Source organism: Echinops telfairi, unplaced genomic scaffold (genome assembly GCF_000313985.2).
Source record: "Echinops telfairi isolate 266 unplaced genomic scaffold, ASM31398v2 ScPeMD7_7420;HRSCAF=8458, whole genome shotgun sequence".
Lineage (NCBI taxonomy): Eukaryota > Metazoa > Chordata > Mammalia > Afrosoricida > Tenrecidae > Echinops > Echinops telfairi.
The window spans coordinates 44,162,510-44,178,583 of NW_022111320.1; positions in this window are offsets into that span (position 1 = coordinate 44,162,510).

The following is a 16,074-nucleotide window of genomic DNA, read 5'->3' on the forward strand; positions in this document are numbered from 1 at the left end:
GTGATGCACCAGCGAGTGTCTCACTTGCTTTCAGTTCACCCATGGACCATGCTTGGTAGTCTCTCAACTGCCTTTTTCCTTGCAATACCCTTGCTGGTGTGGTCAGAAGTAAAAGGGCGGCAGCATGTATATTTTAGTGGGAAGTGCTTCCTTGGCAGCCCAGGACCTCTTGCCTACCTCAGTCCTCAAGAATGTTAACACTAGTCTCCTAATCTGAAGAAAGATGGGAAATACAAGCTTGGTGATATAAGAGATGGCTCCTGACTTACTTTAAATACCAAAATCCAAACAACTCAATGCCATTGAGTTGGTGGTGATTCATAGCGACTCTAGGGCAGGGTAGAGCTGTCCCTGTGAGTTCCAAGAGTAGAAAGCCCTGTCTTTCTCCCAAGAAGCGGCTGATGGTAAGGGAAGATCTGTTAATGTATGAAACTTTTGACTTTGTCCTCCTCACCTCTGGCATTATGACAGGTCTTATTTCTCCATTCTCTGTGTATTTCATGGCTGTTTGCCTTACTGTCCCTTCTGGTTCTTGTCTGTCTCCTTTTAAACCAGTTGCTTGCAGTTCATTGAGGAACAGAAACAAAGGTTGTGCATGGTCAAGGATGTCAGTGGAAATGACAGAGGAGGGAGTCTGAACATTTGTTCCCCCATACAAGCAATGAAATAATGGGAAGAATTTGCCAGAATTAATTTTCACAGAAGCTTAGAAACTGACAAGGCTGGTAGCAACCTAGAGATCATTCGTTCAACAAAAACGTAAGCATCTCGGTAAGGTCAGCGATCTCTCTTAACCTGTGCTAGCACCATCCCATGTTCCCCACAAAGCCCTCCTTGATGCAGCCGAGCACTCAGCAGAGGAAGCAAAACCATGAGAGCTCTTTGAACTTCTTATTCTCAAAAGAACTGTGAACTGATCTATCTTCTGGTGCCCTGGAGGACACCACTTACAAAACTGCCTGTATTTGAGCTGACTCAAGGAGACTCAATGGGCATCACCTGGATTAATGAATCGTTGGAGCAAATGAGCAAAAGGCCTGAAAAAACTGGGAAATGAGATGTCCATAGAAGTTTTGAAAAACTGCAACCTATTTCTAGGAAACCAGAAGGGCATGACTGCCGCAGGGTTCTTGTCATCCCAGTGAAGACCTGAGAAGAATCCAAGCACTTACTGCTGATTGGCCCTTGAGACTGCACAGGTCGGAATAAAAGCTAAGGCTGAATTTGCAACTGCCAACCTGAGTTTTAAAGCCATGTTTTAATACGCACCTTGGCAAAAACTGGCTTTTGTTTTTTGGTTCTAAGCGTTTAAGAAAATCGCTGACCACATTAGTTGACTAATTAGTTCTACTAAGCTGACTAGAGACTCCACACATGACAAAGAATATCGACTTTACAAAATCCATTCAGAAAAAGCACTAAAACTACAACAAGCAGCCACAAGAAGCTCTCAAGAAGGAGAATGTGATTTTCAGAATTGCCGAACTTTAAATGCCCAGTTTTCGACAATCACGAAACAAAGTAGGGTATATACCCAGGAAAAGCAATCAGTACAAATTCCCTGAAGATGCCAAGATGTTGGACTTAATAGAAAAAGATTAAATTGGCTATCTTAATTATGTTCAAAGAACTAAAGGAAATGATGCTTGAAGTGAAAGTATAAGCAGTATGCCTTACTAAAAAGAGATTGAAATGGTATGTTTTTAAACAGCCAAGCAAATTCTAGTGTTGAAAATACAATAGCAGAAATACATTTAAATTACAAGTCCGTAGCAGAATGAATAAAATATTCTCCAACCACATGCTTTCTGTAAGATTCAAAGGCACAATGACAAATTGAAAGCAAGAGCTTGGAAAAGGCATGCCTGGTCAAAAGTAAATGAGAGCAGGAGTAGCAATGGAGCTATATTAATAGGGGACTTAAACACGTAGGAAAAATTATCTCCACTATTTTTCCATGAAATTTTTGAAGTCCCCTTATTAAAAAATAGATTTTAAGACAAGTGAGTACTAAAGGACATTTTATAATAGACTCATGAAGATTGAGCAGTTATAAAATACATGTCTAACAGTCATTTCAAAATACATGATGGAGGAAAACAATCTAACGGAGCAATGGGCAGTTCACCAATAATAGGTGAAGCTTTCATGACTCCGCTTTCAGTAGAAAAACTAGCTAAAGTGTCAACAAGTAAAATACTTGGGCAACAAAAGAAGACAACATTTACAGACTACACCACCTAGCTAGACTGTCCGTGGGTTGGAAAACTGGAGTATTAAAATGGCCATATTCACCAAATTGATCTATAAATTTAATGCAATCATATTAAAATTCCGCTGCTTTGTTGGCAGAAATTTATAAGCTGATCCTAAACTTCACATGGAAAGGCAAAGGATCTAGAATAGGTCAAAACAATCTTGAGGGGTGGGGTGGGGTGGAAAACAGTTGAAGGACTCAAATTTCAATTTCAAAACTTATTACAAAACTAAAATAATCAAAAAAGTAGCCAAGCAGTAGTTCTTGTATGAAAACAGATCAATGGAATAGATTTGAGCTGCCAGAAATCAGCTCAAACATCTGTCTGGTCAATAGGCTTTCAACAAAGTTACTAACTCCACACAAGGGGGGAAGATGAGTCTAACAAGTGCAGTGACAACTGGAAGCCCATATGCAAAAGAGTGAATTTGAACCTTTTGCACCATATTCAAAAAGTAGCTGAAAATGAGCCAAAGACCTAGAAAAATATAAAACTCTTGATTGAAAACAACCGTTGAGTCTATGACCTAGGCTTAACCAATAGTATTTTGTATATGTCATCTAAATTTTAACCAAAGGAAAATGATAAATTGAACTTCATCAAAATTTTTAAGAATTGTGTGCCAAAGGACACTCAAAAGTGGAAATACGACCTACAGAATGGAAGAAGATAAGTCTTCTGAACAGAAACTAAAGCTACAGTCATAAAGTCAATTCTGACACGTACGGAGCCTACTCAGTAGGGTCTCCAAGACACTAAATCCTTATGGAAACAAATAGGCTCATCTTTACCCCAAGAAACAGCTGGTGGGTTTGAACCAGTGATTTTACAGTTAGCAGCCCAATGTCTAACCAACGATGCCACCAAGCTACCAGTGTAATATTCAGAATATATGAAGAACTCTTTAGCTCATCAATAAGAAGATAAACTAGTTCTCTTTTTTTTTTAATTGGGTAAAGGAGTTTAATGTTTCTTCAAAGGAGACACATAAAGGGCCAATAAGCACATGAAAAATGATCAACATCAGCAATCTTAAGGGAAATGCAAACTGAAACCACAACATCCACTAGGATGGCCATTTAAAAAAAAAGACTAAGTGTTAGCAAAAGTGTGGAGAATTTTTAATCCCCATACAAGTATATTGCGAATACAAGGGTAGGTCAAAAGGTATTGCTACAAAAATCATAGAAATCTTTATAAAACAATATTGAAATGTGATGCTAAGGTTTCTTTTGGCATGTGTTCCATTGGTACACATCTGAAGGGTGTGTCTCACCTTGCCCATAGGATTCTGTGCTCTTCAATTTGCATCATGTAGATAATGGCAGTTTTGACAGCCTCCAGAAAGAAAATCCTTTTCCTTTTCAACGCTTTTGGAAACAAAAAAGTCAAGGGCTCTAGGATGGATGGTGTAACTTTCATAATGAAATTCTCACAGGACAACCTTTGCTGCCCTTGGAGAATGAGCATTGGGATGGAAAAGACTCCTTGGGGTGACTTTCCTGGCCGTTGTCTTAGCAGCGCAGTTTTATGATTCTTAAGTCCCCATAATTGTCCTACATCCTTTGAAGAAATCCATCAAGATAACTCCCTTTAGAATTTGTGCCCTACCCCCGCCCCCCCAGTTACCCAGCTGCCCATAAAATGTGTGAGTTGCTTATTGGCATTTTCAGTAGGACAGGTCCAAAGTCTTACTTAGTCTATGAGCATTTGATTCAGCTACTATCCATCTAGAAAAATCCGTTTGGGTGGGGTGAGGATAGAACTAAAGCACTTCTAACAAAAGTGAAGGTTCACTCCCTAAAGACTGACTTGGGGGGGAAGATGGGGCTTTCTACTCCTGTGAAGACTTGCGGTCTCAACGCAAGGCAGTTCGATTCTGCCTGTGAGCCAGCATTGATTGGATAGGCAGTGAGTTTGGTTTTTCTGGTTTATGCTGTGCTGCGTTCAGATCCTCTTGATCTGAGAGAATGATTCATAATTGCCATTCTTAAAAGGGTAGAGAATATTCACCGAAAGAGCCAAAGTAGTTTTCTCCAATCATCAGTCACTAGATAGAAAAAAATTAATGTTTGATGTATTGTTTTAATTGGAAAAAATGATGTATTTCAAAATGCTATTTGGCTTTCGCATTTTTCAGTGTTTTCCCGCACATTTACATCTTCCACAGCCTCCTCTGGACTTCTTTTGTTATCGTCTTCCCAAATGTTAGACAACGTTCGGTGTAGACGTACCTCCGAATTCAGGTTGCTGCAAAGAACAAGGAAGTACAAAAGTAGGAAAACTATCATGTCCTAGGCTAGATGCTCCATTTCAAGGAAAGTTAGAGGGAAAACTCAGGTTTGTTTAAATAGCAATGTTTGGCTAATAAAACTAATAACAGATCAAGTGAAGAAATGTGTTGTTTCCATGTCAAGCAATTGCATTAACTTTCTTTATTACAAAGTAATACTCAAACGTCGAAAATTCAGAAGTATTAGCAAGAGAAGAAATGAAAGCCAAAGTCTCACCAGTGAGCGATTCGGAAAGACATTGAAAGTGCTTTTGTCTTCTGCCCAATCGCTGTTGAGAGGAGCCAGAAGTCTTTTGGAGGGGTGTTGGGAACTCTCGATCATGTCTGTTACTTCGTTATTTTCACTTGTGATAGTACACATTTCTGTTTGTGTGCATATAGGTGCATAAATACAAAGTTCATATAGTGCTTAATGACTTTCTAGGGTCATTTTAAGACATTGGCTGCCTAGGCTATTGGGTTTTGTGTGGGTTCACGTTGTGGAAAAGATGAGGGAGCAGTGTTCAGAAGCAAGAAGAGCACCAAGTCTGAACTAGGAATCAAATGATTGGAAGCGTGACCCTCCTGAGCCTGAGCAGCCATGAGTGGGAGGCAACTTGATTTTGGAATCACTGCCTCCGAAGTGGGTTTTGTTGCCTCTTAGGCACCCTCTTAGGGGGACCCTGGGAAACAATCAGGCCACTACATATATCGCCTATAACACCAAGACAAGGTACACAATCATAGTCCCTCCCGGTGATAATGCGGTTGGAAGGGAAGGAATCGAAGATGAAAGTTAACCACTTGGCTCCTCCAAGAAAACAGATGACAAGACAGGGTTAAGAGCGCAGGAGTTGTAGTGGGGAGTGCCCTTGTGAAAGGAAGTAGGGGTGGGGCCAGGGGAGGCTGGGAAGCTGTCGGAGTCCAGGGCAGCCTGGCCCCAGGGAAGGCTGGGTGGGAGCATTCTAAACAGTTGGAAAGTCATTGAGCCAAAGTTGTCTGGCTTAGAAGAGCCCTCTTTCCCAATGAGCCTCCCTGAGTGCCCTATCCCCGCCACACCCATCATTGGCCGAAGAAACCCTGGCAGCTCAGCCTGTTAACAAGCTCGGCCATGGCATCCAAACTGCATCAGCTGGGACCAAAGGTCAAGGATGCTTCCTGAAGTAGAAGGTCAGCTGCCCCAGCAGCTGAGCGCTCCATTAGCATTCTTGGGGGCGTAAGGCCTAGGGAGGCCCTCAACCTTGATCGGTTTGGTTCGCGCATTTCCTGAGATGTGCCAGGTGCTGGTCCCAGCACAGGGTTGCACTCATGAATCGTGGACCTGATGGAGTGAGCACCGGACAGGGACCCGGACGTGCAGCGTAGAACCCCACGTGACAGAGCCATGGGGCCAAAGTCACACAGGTTTTGGAGGCCGCCTCGTACGGGCCTGTCTGAGCAAGTTCCTCAACCTCTTGCCCGCTTGCCTCCTCTGCCAACAAGGGTGGCACCACTCCATGGCCTGTGTGAGGGTTTGGATGAGTTGATTCTCAGAAAGTATTTAGGCCCAAGGGAGTGACATCCAATAAGTGCTCACCAACCTGTCAGGAAGGCAGTGGCTGCAGACGGGAGAGCGCTTCATCCCGGAAGGCTCGGGAAGCTTTTAAAAGGAGAATGTGGCGTGTAAGGTGTGCCCAGCGAGCTCTGTATGGAAATCCAAGCTCCTAGCCCACCTCCACCTGTCGCTAGAGAACCATGGGCAGTGGGGCTGTGGCTGCCCGGAGACACATCTAAACATCTGGGAGCAAGCACGAGTTTGCAGGTACCTGGGCAGGGTCAAAGCTCAGGAAGACGGCCTGAGAGCTGCAAGATGCCCTGGTGCCTGTCGCCATGGCACCCAAGCACCTCATCCCTTCTCTCTGTGGAGTCACCTAGCATCACTGTTTCACGTGCTGGGCGAGATGCTTCTCACTCTGCAAGTCATAGCCATCCTGGGGCTGAAACCTTTCCTGCAGCCGGAGAAGGGCTGTTAGGGTCGCTGCGAGTCATGTGTCCACAAGAGATCGTGGCTCTGATCCACTCACACCCTTATGATTCTCTCTGGATTGCTCCTTTCAACTCTTATGTTTAAGTTTCTCGTACTTTGAAGATGCTCATTGCTTCTCAGCCTTTCGGCTAAGATCAAGTGTAGAGAAGATGCCGCTGCTTGGGGCCTCTTCAACTGTTTGTTCGCCGGGCTCATGGCGAGAGGAACCAAGATTCTGGTGGGAGGTGAAGGGGCTGGTGGCCCTGGGGCGGCTCTTCTCTCACCCAGGCCCCATCTTCCGGACCTACAAGCCCCGGGCAAAGAGACAGCTGCACACACTCTTCACTGTAGCTCATAGGTGGGGACAGCCCGAGTGTCTATCAGCGGAACACTGTATTCCCACATTGGAACATCACTCAGGCATAAAAAGAAACGAACCTCAGAGACCTTACATGCAATAAGCTAAACACAGGACAAGTGTTGTTTGATTCCACTTAAACGTGGAATAACTAGAAGAGGCAAATGCATAGAAGCCAATGTTCATGAGTGGTTATGGTGCTGGAGGAGGGGAGGGGAAAGTCTGCTTAATGAGTACTGCGTTTCTGTGAAAGGTCAAATGAACACTTTGTGAAATGGTAGTGATGCTTACACCACATGAAGAATGTACTTCCTATCACAGGCACGCACACACTTAAAATTAAAATGGCACTTTGTTTTATATATATATATATTTCACAGATGCACAGACCTGACAAGTGAGACCACCTGCACCTGAGAAAGGTGTTTTCCCAAAATGTGTAAAGCTATATTGCAGTCTGTTTCATCATTGCTGTTCAGGATTTTGGAAGTTGGGATAATATAGATAGAGGCCACTCAACTCAGTAATTTCCCAGGCACAGACTGGCAGAACTAAAAACCAGCCTCACCCATGAGGGGATACCCCCACAAAATGGATTTTTTTTAACTGAAGCTATGTATTTACATTTTTTTTTACAAAACAACCTTATCACCTTCAACGTACTCTCCATTACACTTAATTGTCAAATCTGCTATTCCATTCTTGGAAACATTTTTCAAACTCATCCGTTTGGATGGCTGACAGCACCTCCCTCATTTTTTTCTTCATCTCTTCTATGCCATCGAATCTCTGTCCTTTCGTGCCCCTCTTCATTCACGGAAACAATAAGGAGTCACACAGAGCAAGGTCAGGTGAGTAAGGTGTGTGAGGCAAGAGAGGCATGCTGTTTTTGGCCAAAAACGCACAGAGATGGATGCATGAGCAGGTGTATTGTCGGAGTGGTGAATCAGGTACCTCATCTGCCTTAAATCAGGTCTTTTGTCACACACAGTTAGGCAATCTTTTCAGAAATTCTAAATAGAAAGCTTGATTAACAATCTGACCTGGTAGAACAAACTCCAAATGCACCATCCCCCTGACTTAAAACAAAACAACAAAAAAAAGTGTAGTCTTGATCTGTGATTAACTTGATGAGCCTTTGGGGAGGCAAGGTGATGATGGCGTCTTTCACTGGCTTGATTGATGTTTGCTTTCAGGTTCATAAGGACAGCACCACATCTTGTCACCAGTAATGACCTTGGGGAAAATCTGGATGGCTTTAGAGCTGTTCTTTCAAAGTCCTGGCCTGTTTCCACTCGATGCTATTTTCCTGGTCATTCAGAACCCGAAGCACAAATTTCGCAGCGACCCTTCTCCTTCCCAAATCTTCTGTTAAAATTCACTGAACTGAGCTCCAAGATAGTCCAGATCACTTCCCCATCTCCAATGGCCCATTATTGGTCTTTGAACACAAGTGCGTGGATTTGGTCAACATTTTCGTCCATTTGGGAAGTTGACGGATGTCCAGAGCGAGGTTTGTCATCAATCAACATTTCACCATTTTTGAAACGAGGAAATCACTTGTACACTTAGGTTTTTTTCCCCTAAGGTTCTTGTAAGCTGTGTTCAACATAACAGTTTCTGCTGCATTTTTCCCCAGCAGGAAACAAAATTTCACAGCCAGACTCTGTTTTTTTTCAATTGGCCATCACAAAAAATGATGTTTGACTGAAACTGCTTTTACGGGGGGGAAAAAAAAATCCACTGTGATCAGAGAGACCCTTCCCAGGCAATGCTACTGGGTGCACTAACTCAGAATGAGTTGCTTAATGCTTACCTCGCAGGGTGGAGATGGGGGTGGAGGAATGCGTACTAGGAAAGCTCTGACCAGTGGAGCATTTTTTCAGTTGCTTCATTATTAAAATGGAGATAATAAAGATATCTACCGCATAGAGTTATTGGAAGGCGCATGTCAGTACTCAATACACAAAAACTAAACACATCATGAGAGCAACCTCGTGTGGGTACATGAAAAATGGCCCCAAATTCTTTGACGTTCCTCTCCATGGATGAAGATGTGGGCAGGGACCTACACTGTTGCCTCTTGCAAGGGGACCAGCTCTGTGGGAGTTGAGCCAGTAGAATATGGCAGGGTTCCACTGTGCCAGCTAAACCTTCCCACCTCTCATAATCCTTTCTCTGGGAGTCCTTCCATGGCTGGCCTGACAATCCTGAGATGGAGAGACCCAGAGACCATAGAAACAAAGACGGGCCCAGAGTAGCCGTCCAGCTGCCTGGCCAAGGTGCCCAGCCTCTGAATGGGCACGTTGTCTTGGGAGTGGATGCTCCTGGCCCAGCAACTCCAGCTGGAAGCAGCAATGAGCTCCACGACTGAGCCTTCCCAAATTCCTGACCTATCAACTCATGAGCAAGACACATGGTTGCTCCAAGTCCCTACGTTTCAGGATGGTCTGTTATTTAGCAGTAAACAACCACAACACTATAAACAATAAACAGCACAACATTATCAGACTCTAAACATATTTAACAGATGAATGAAAGGTGTGGGTAGCCTCCAGCCCAGGGCATGAGAGGATTCCTTTCACAACCCAGTGGCTTTATTTCTTCCACAAAGTGTTCGTTGTAAGCACTGTCCTGGCAAATGCATAGGATCCTGTTTGCTTCTGTATTTGCTAATAGAGCAGAGGCGGGGTAATGGAAGTGTCTGAGGATGCTTGAATGGAAGTCATCGCTCAGCCCCACCCCGACTCCCCACCATTACAGAGATGGGACCTTCAGCTTACAGGGGTCCAGGCACTTGCCCACAGTCACGCAGCAGGTCCGGAGGAAGCTGGGCTTGAACTCTGGTTTCTGGACTCTGAAGCTAGCCCTCTTCAAATCCAAGGGCATTCTTGAACTTGTCCTTATTGCCACGTTTCAGGGATACATCTGTTTGTGGTACACGTGCAATTTGGATATTGAATGCATATTCCTCTTCCTAGGAAAGGGCTGAGGCCAACTTGTGGTGCGTTGATTACAAACAATGGGATTCTTCGTGGTTCTCAGCTTCCTTTACAATGCCAAAACATTGGCTCCTACTGTGTGCAAGCTTCTGTGTCTAGATCCCGTCAGCCCCATCATTTTCCTCCCCACCCACCCCCCATCCCCACACACGTATAGCAGCAGGTTAGGTGAAATGCATCTTCCCATCCAGAGGACACGGCCTCTTTGTTCTTTGGATGGTTGCTGAAAATTTTAGATGACAATTCATTGAAGATTTGTATTTTTACTGAAAACAAATGCTTTTCTGCTTTCTGTGGAGGCAGGCTGCTCTCCCCTAGTTTTGGCATTTCTTACTCTCTTTAAAGAGACGGGTAGCTCAGGGTTAGAATTCTCGCCTTCCACTCGGAGACCTGGGTTCAATGCTTGGCCCGTACACCCACTGCGCAGCCACCGCTCCTGGCAGTCGGTACTAACTTACGAGTTGTTACCAGGCTGAGCGGCTTGGGTGGTGATCCCAGACTGACACAGAGCAGGAAGAAAGGCCTGGCTGTCGACTTCTGACAATCAGACAAAGATGATGCCACAGATCACAACACGTGGAGGGTCCCAGGCCATGGAGCTGGGGCAGGACTGGGCAGTGCTCCCGTCCATTGTGTGAGGGGCTGTCCTGAGCTGGGGCAGGCTGGACGACAGCTAACAGCAACAACAATCAGCTTAAGCACGGGTGCAAACTATACCACAGTTCCTAGTCCCTCAAATCACCATCGGGAGGTGGAGCCACGCTGGGAGGGTGACGGTGGGAAACTGACACGGAGGGAAATACGACACGGGCTGTTTTCCCTAACTTAGAACAGAGGGAATCTGGAAAGCTGGTATTCCCCGTAGGAGAGCCTCCACTTTTGTAAGTTAGAGGTCAAGTCCAAGTACATGATCCTGCTTTAAATATCGTTCCCACAGATTCTCCTCCAACAGCGATGCTGCCGTAAAGCGAGCACCTGGTTGACTTTATCTCCCTGTGGTGTCATCTAACCTCCTCGTGCCTTCCCCCAATGCAGGTATTAAGTTTCCTCACCTGTGAGCTCAGGGACCTTAATGTGGATACCACCCACCTTGTGACGCATGTACCTACTGAATAGGCATGTCTTAAGGCTACCTATAAATGTCCCAAGACAGTAAAGGGTCCCTCTCCCTTCTCCCAGTTCCACGTGGCCCGTCAAGAGGAGCTGAGGTGAGCACGCTCCATGAAATGTGTTGACTCCTTTATCTTACCCTCTCTCTTATCTTTCTTATCCTCTGTGAGTTTACTATGATCTTTCTATATGATCTCTGTACATTTGCGCCTCCTGGCCCTTCGGTTGTGAGAGGCTGGTGTCCTCTGACCGATTACATTCCTGGCCCCACACAGAGGAGTCGCTGTAGCAACCAGTTCATGCCTCTGCTTACCACCTTCCCGCAGCTTCCCAGGGAAGCAGGCTCCCCCCCAGGCCCTTCCTAAACTCATCCTTCCTGGCCTCCCCCACCCTTTTTTTTTTCAGTTCTTGAAAAATGCGAGATTTCGTCCTGTGGCTGATTTATGTCCGTCGTGGTGATCAGCTGCTCATAACAAAATAAATACATTCACGAAAGCACAGCAGCCAGCTGGGCGTTGATTCCACGTCTGCGCCGGAGCAGATCAACTCCGTAGAGCAGTGGTTCTCCACCTTTCCAATGCTGCGACTCTTTCATACAGTTATTTTTGTTGTGATGATCCCCCAACCACAATATTATTTTCGTTGCTACTTCATCACTGTAATTTTGCTACTGTTAAATCATAATGTAAATATCTGATATGCAGGATGTATTTTCATTGTTACAAATTGAACATAATTAAGGTATAGTGATTCATCACAAAAACAATATGTAATTACATATTGTGAAATACTTATTTCTGATGACAAAGAAATGAAATTTTGTCTTGAAGCCTGGTGTAGCGTGGGTGATCGTCTTCACGCCCGGTACTTGTATGTGAGTGTATCTGCATGTGGGCACATCCGCCTGAAGATGGATATGTGTTTTCCAGTGGTCTTAGGCGACCCCTGTGAAAGGGTCGTTCGATCCCCAAAGGGGTCTCGACCCACAGACTGAGAACCGCTGCGTAGGGTCTCCACGGGCTGTGGCTTTAAGGAGCAGCGCGTCAGGCTTCTCCTCGGAGGCACCTGTGGGTGCGTGATTTTGCCGCTCAGCGACTCCAGAAGTGGGGGGCTTCAACAGCAACAGTCACTTCTTTTGCTCCCCAGTCTGCGATGTCTGGGCTGTCCGTGGCCGGGAAGGCCGCTCTTTGCCCAAGAGCATCAGCTCTGGTAGCTCCCCGAGGGCCGCAGGAGCCATGTCCACAAGGGTCACTGGGTCGCCGGCAAAGGCCTGTGCCTGGGAGCCTGTGTCCAGTCCCGAGGCCATGTTCTTTGTCCTGGAGCTCAGCCTCTCCGAGCGTTTGCTCGGCATCCAGCTTGCCTACGTGTGGTGAAAGGATGACTGTGAGGCGCAGCTTTCCTGATTTGGACCGCCCCCGTTCTGTTCACACAGCCTCTTGGTGTGTGGACGGAGCACAGCGATGTGTGCGAGAGTTTGATGATGTAATGACATCAATGCCATTCCTCTTGAATGTATAATTCCCAGCACAGTAAACATGTAATTGAGCAATTAGAAGATGGTCAATACATGTCCATTTCAAGCTCCTTAATGCCTAGGATATTGATCTTTATGTGTTCCATTTCATATCTTAAATTTACACGAAGCCAAAACCGACTGCCAGAGAAGCTCTTGATCCTAGGACATGGGGGCACTGCCCCGCTGGGTTGGTGACATTGTAACGCTTTCTGAGAGTAGAAAGCCTTGTCTTTCTCCCTCCGAACTGTTCGTAGTTTCTACCTGCTGACCTCGAGGTAGCGGCCGAGAGCATAATCGTTATGCCACGAGGGCTCCTTAATTTACACTAGATATTTTAGTCTCCCTTTGACTCGTAGACATGACTGAGTGCCCTACGGTACTTCCAGATCAAAAGATAAGAATGACAACCACCATGTTCCAATACTTGGGAAAAATATAAAATTCAGTTCTTTTACATTTGCAGCATGCTGAAGATAATTACAAAATGATTGTAGCAGCACATGGACAGGAACCTGCCCGAAATTCAAGCCAGATTCAGAAGTGCTTGTGGAGCAAGAAAGAGCATTGTCAATCCTGGATTGTGGTAGAAAGCAGAGAAGACCAGAAACTTGTGTTCTGTTGACTATGAAAAGGCATGCCACTGTGTGGATCTTAAACTATAAACAACATTGAGAAGAATGGGAATTCCAGAGCACTTGATTATACGTGTATGGAAACTGCGTGGCCAAGGGGCAGTCGTTTGAACAAAACAAGAGGATTTGAAAAAATCCTTTCACCATACTTATTCAATTTGTATAATGAGAGAATAATTTGAAAAACTGAACTATCTGAAGAATGGGGTATCAGGACTGGAGAAAAACGTGTTAATTAGTAAGTTATGGTGTGTAGAGACACAAACTTGCCTGTTGAATTTGCAAAGGGCTCGAAGCACTTACTGGAGAATATCCAAGAATACAGCCTTCAGCAGAGCCCATGCCTTCAAATACAATAGAAACAATCTTCATCACCGGACTAACAAGCAACATCCTAATACAGAGAGTAGATCGAAGCTGTCAAAGAGCTAATTTCACTTGGTTCCACAACCAGTGCCCGTGGGAGCTGCCGTCATGAAATCAAATGTCGCATTGTCTCGGGCACATCTGCTGCTGCAAGAGATCTTAGCTCTTTAAAGTGTTAAAGAGAAATGATGTATGGGTTGTGATGAATTGTATGAGCCCCAATAAAATGATTTTTTTAAAAATTTTCCAAAAGGCCTTTGTTGAATTCTACTGTCATTCTACCAGGTCCTATAGGTTAACTATGAATTGGTATCAATTCGATCGTTTGATGGCAATGAGAGCTTCATCCCAATTTAACCTGGGAGTAAAATGAGTATTAGACAAGTGACATGCTTGTCTTACAGAAACTTTGAAAACTCAAAAAAGTGAACAGGAATTAAAAAGAGAGAGAGAGAAATGATGTCACTTGAAAACTCATGTGCTCCTGACACTTGCAGTGGCCTCCTTTGCATGTGAGAGCTGGACAACGGTAAGGAAGACCACAGGGACAGAGCAAAGGGTGCGTTTGAACGGTGGGGTTTGCAGACCATCGCGAATGGGCTGTGGTCTACCAGAGGAGGCAAAAGCTCGGTTTGGGAAGAAGTACAGGCAGGATGCCCCTGGGAAATGCGGGTCTCGAGACTTCGCCTCACACACTTGAGACACCTTATCAGAAGGAACCAGTCCCCAGCAAAGGACATGCTGCTTGGTAAAGCAGTGGTCAGTGAGGACGAGGAAGACCTTCAACAAGTGAAGGGGCTGCAGCGATGGGCAACAACGATCGTGAGGGAGGTGGAGGGCTGGGCAGCGTTTCCTTCTGTTGTGTCTATAGGGCCACGTGGAGTTGGAACCAAATTGATGGCACTTAACCTAACCAACACACTTTCGTGTGCATATTCAGGGTGTGAACGTGAAAAAGGTGGATGTCTCTGTTTGTAGCGTGTGGCCAGTGTCTTTAGCTTCTGTATCAGGATCCGACAGCAAGAGATTCATGTGACAAACCACACACCAAGTCTTAACGGACACAACATCTGAAGTTTCAGGCCACGTGAACCAGCTGACAAGACTGCAGGCATTGTCAACACTCTGCAGACTGATAAAACAAACCGTCTTTCTCCCGTGAGCGGCTGGTGGTTTTGAACTGCTGACCTTATGGTTAAAAACCCAACAGGTAACCATCGGGGCTGAGCCCTCAGAATGCTGGGGGGGTGTGGGGTGTGTGTGTGTGGGGTGTGTGTGTGTGTGTGTGTGTGTGTGTTGCAAGGAGCACCAGCAAGAAAGGCGAAAGGGAAGACAGGGTGTCCCCACTTCCTGCCTTGCTCCACCGCGTGCTCTGGCTGGGCCTCCCTACCAAGAAGGCTACAGCTTCTGCCAGGCTGTCTTGTCCCAACCTCTTTCTGTTCCCGGTTCTGGTTCTTCCCCCCCTTGTATTGGCAGGCTGTATGGATGCTGCAAGCCCCCAGGTGTTGCACTATCTGTTGTCAATCTCCCTCCACCTTGTCCGCAGCTGTGCCAAATGCTGTTAGTGAACGCTCCTCAATCAACCAGGCCGGGCAGTCTCATTGCCGGGACCCTGCCACCAACAGCACCTCTAACCCGCATCAGAGAGAACGTTCTGCTCAGAGGAAGCCGGCATGGGGGACATCCATTGTGTTGGTGTGGCCAGATCCGTCTCATCTTCTCCCAGTGGCAGTGCCCCCTGGTTCCTTTTGGGATCCACCCCCTCTCGGCCCATCAGCCCTCACCCTAATGGGGCAGGTGACACCATGCTTGTCCACCAGAATATCTCAGGCCTCCCGGCCAGTGACTGATTCCAAGAAGGGCCGGGGACCCAAGCAGGAGCCAAGGAGTCTCCCTTTTGGGACTCGACTTTTGAGGGGGAAAACATGGAATGGCGCGAGCTTTTTCTCGGGGGTCTTGGAGAGCTTCCGTGGCTTCCACTTCGCCGGGGGCGCCTGCTTGGGAACGCATGAAGCAGAGCAAGATGAGAGAGAGAAAAGGTGAGGAGGGGCAAAGGGGGGTTGTTTATGTCAATACAGCTGTTTTTTCAAAAGGGAGAGAGGAGCGAGGAGGAAGAGGGAGAGAAGTGAATGGCAGGAGTTACTGCCGCATAAAATGAAGGGTTGACTGCAGAAACGGATGGAGCGGATGGTGCTCATGCTTGGTTGACAACACAAAGTGCAAGCGCAGCTGGTTCGGAGGGAAGAGATAACTGATATGAGGGGGAAGGCTTGGTAACAAGATGGCAGCCAGAAGCTGGGAGCCCGAGAAGCAGCGGAAGCAGCCTCCACAGAAGGCCACCAGCCTTGGTGACAGACCTTTTCTCGCCACACAGCAGGCTCCTGCAACCGCGTCTCTGCTCCGCCGCAGAAAGCTGTCTGTTCCAAAGTCATGTCCTGATTTAGTGGGATATTGAGGCTGTCTACTCCCCTAAAGAGTTACGGTCTCAGAAACCCGCAGGGGCAGGTCTTCCTTGTCTTGCAGGGTTGGCATGAGCTGCCATGGACTCGAAGGCA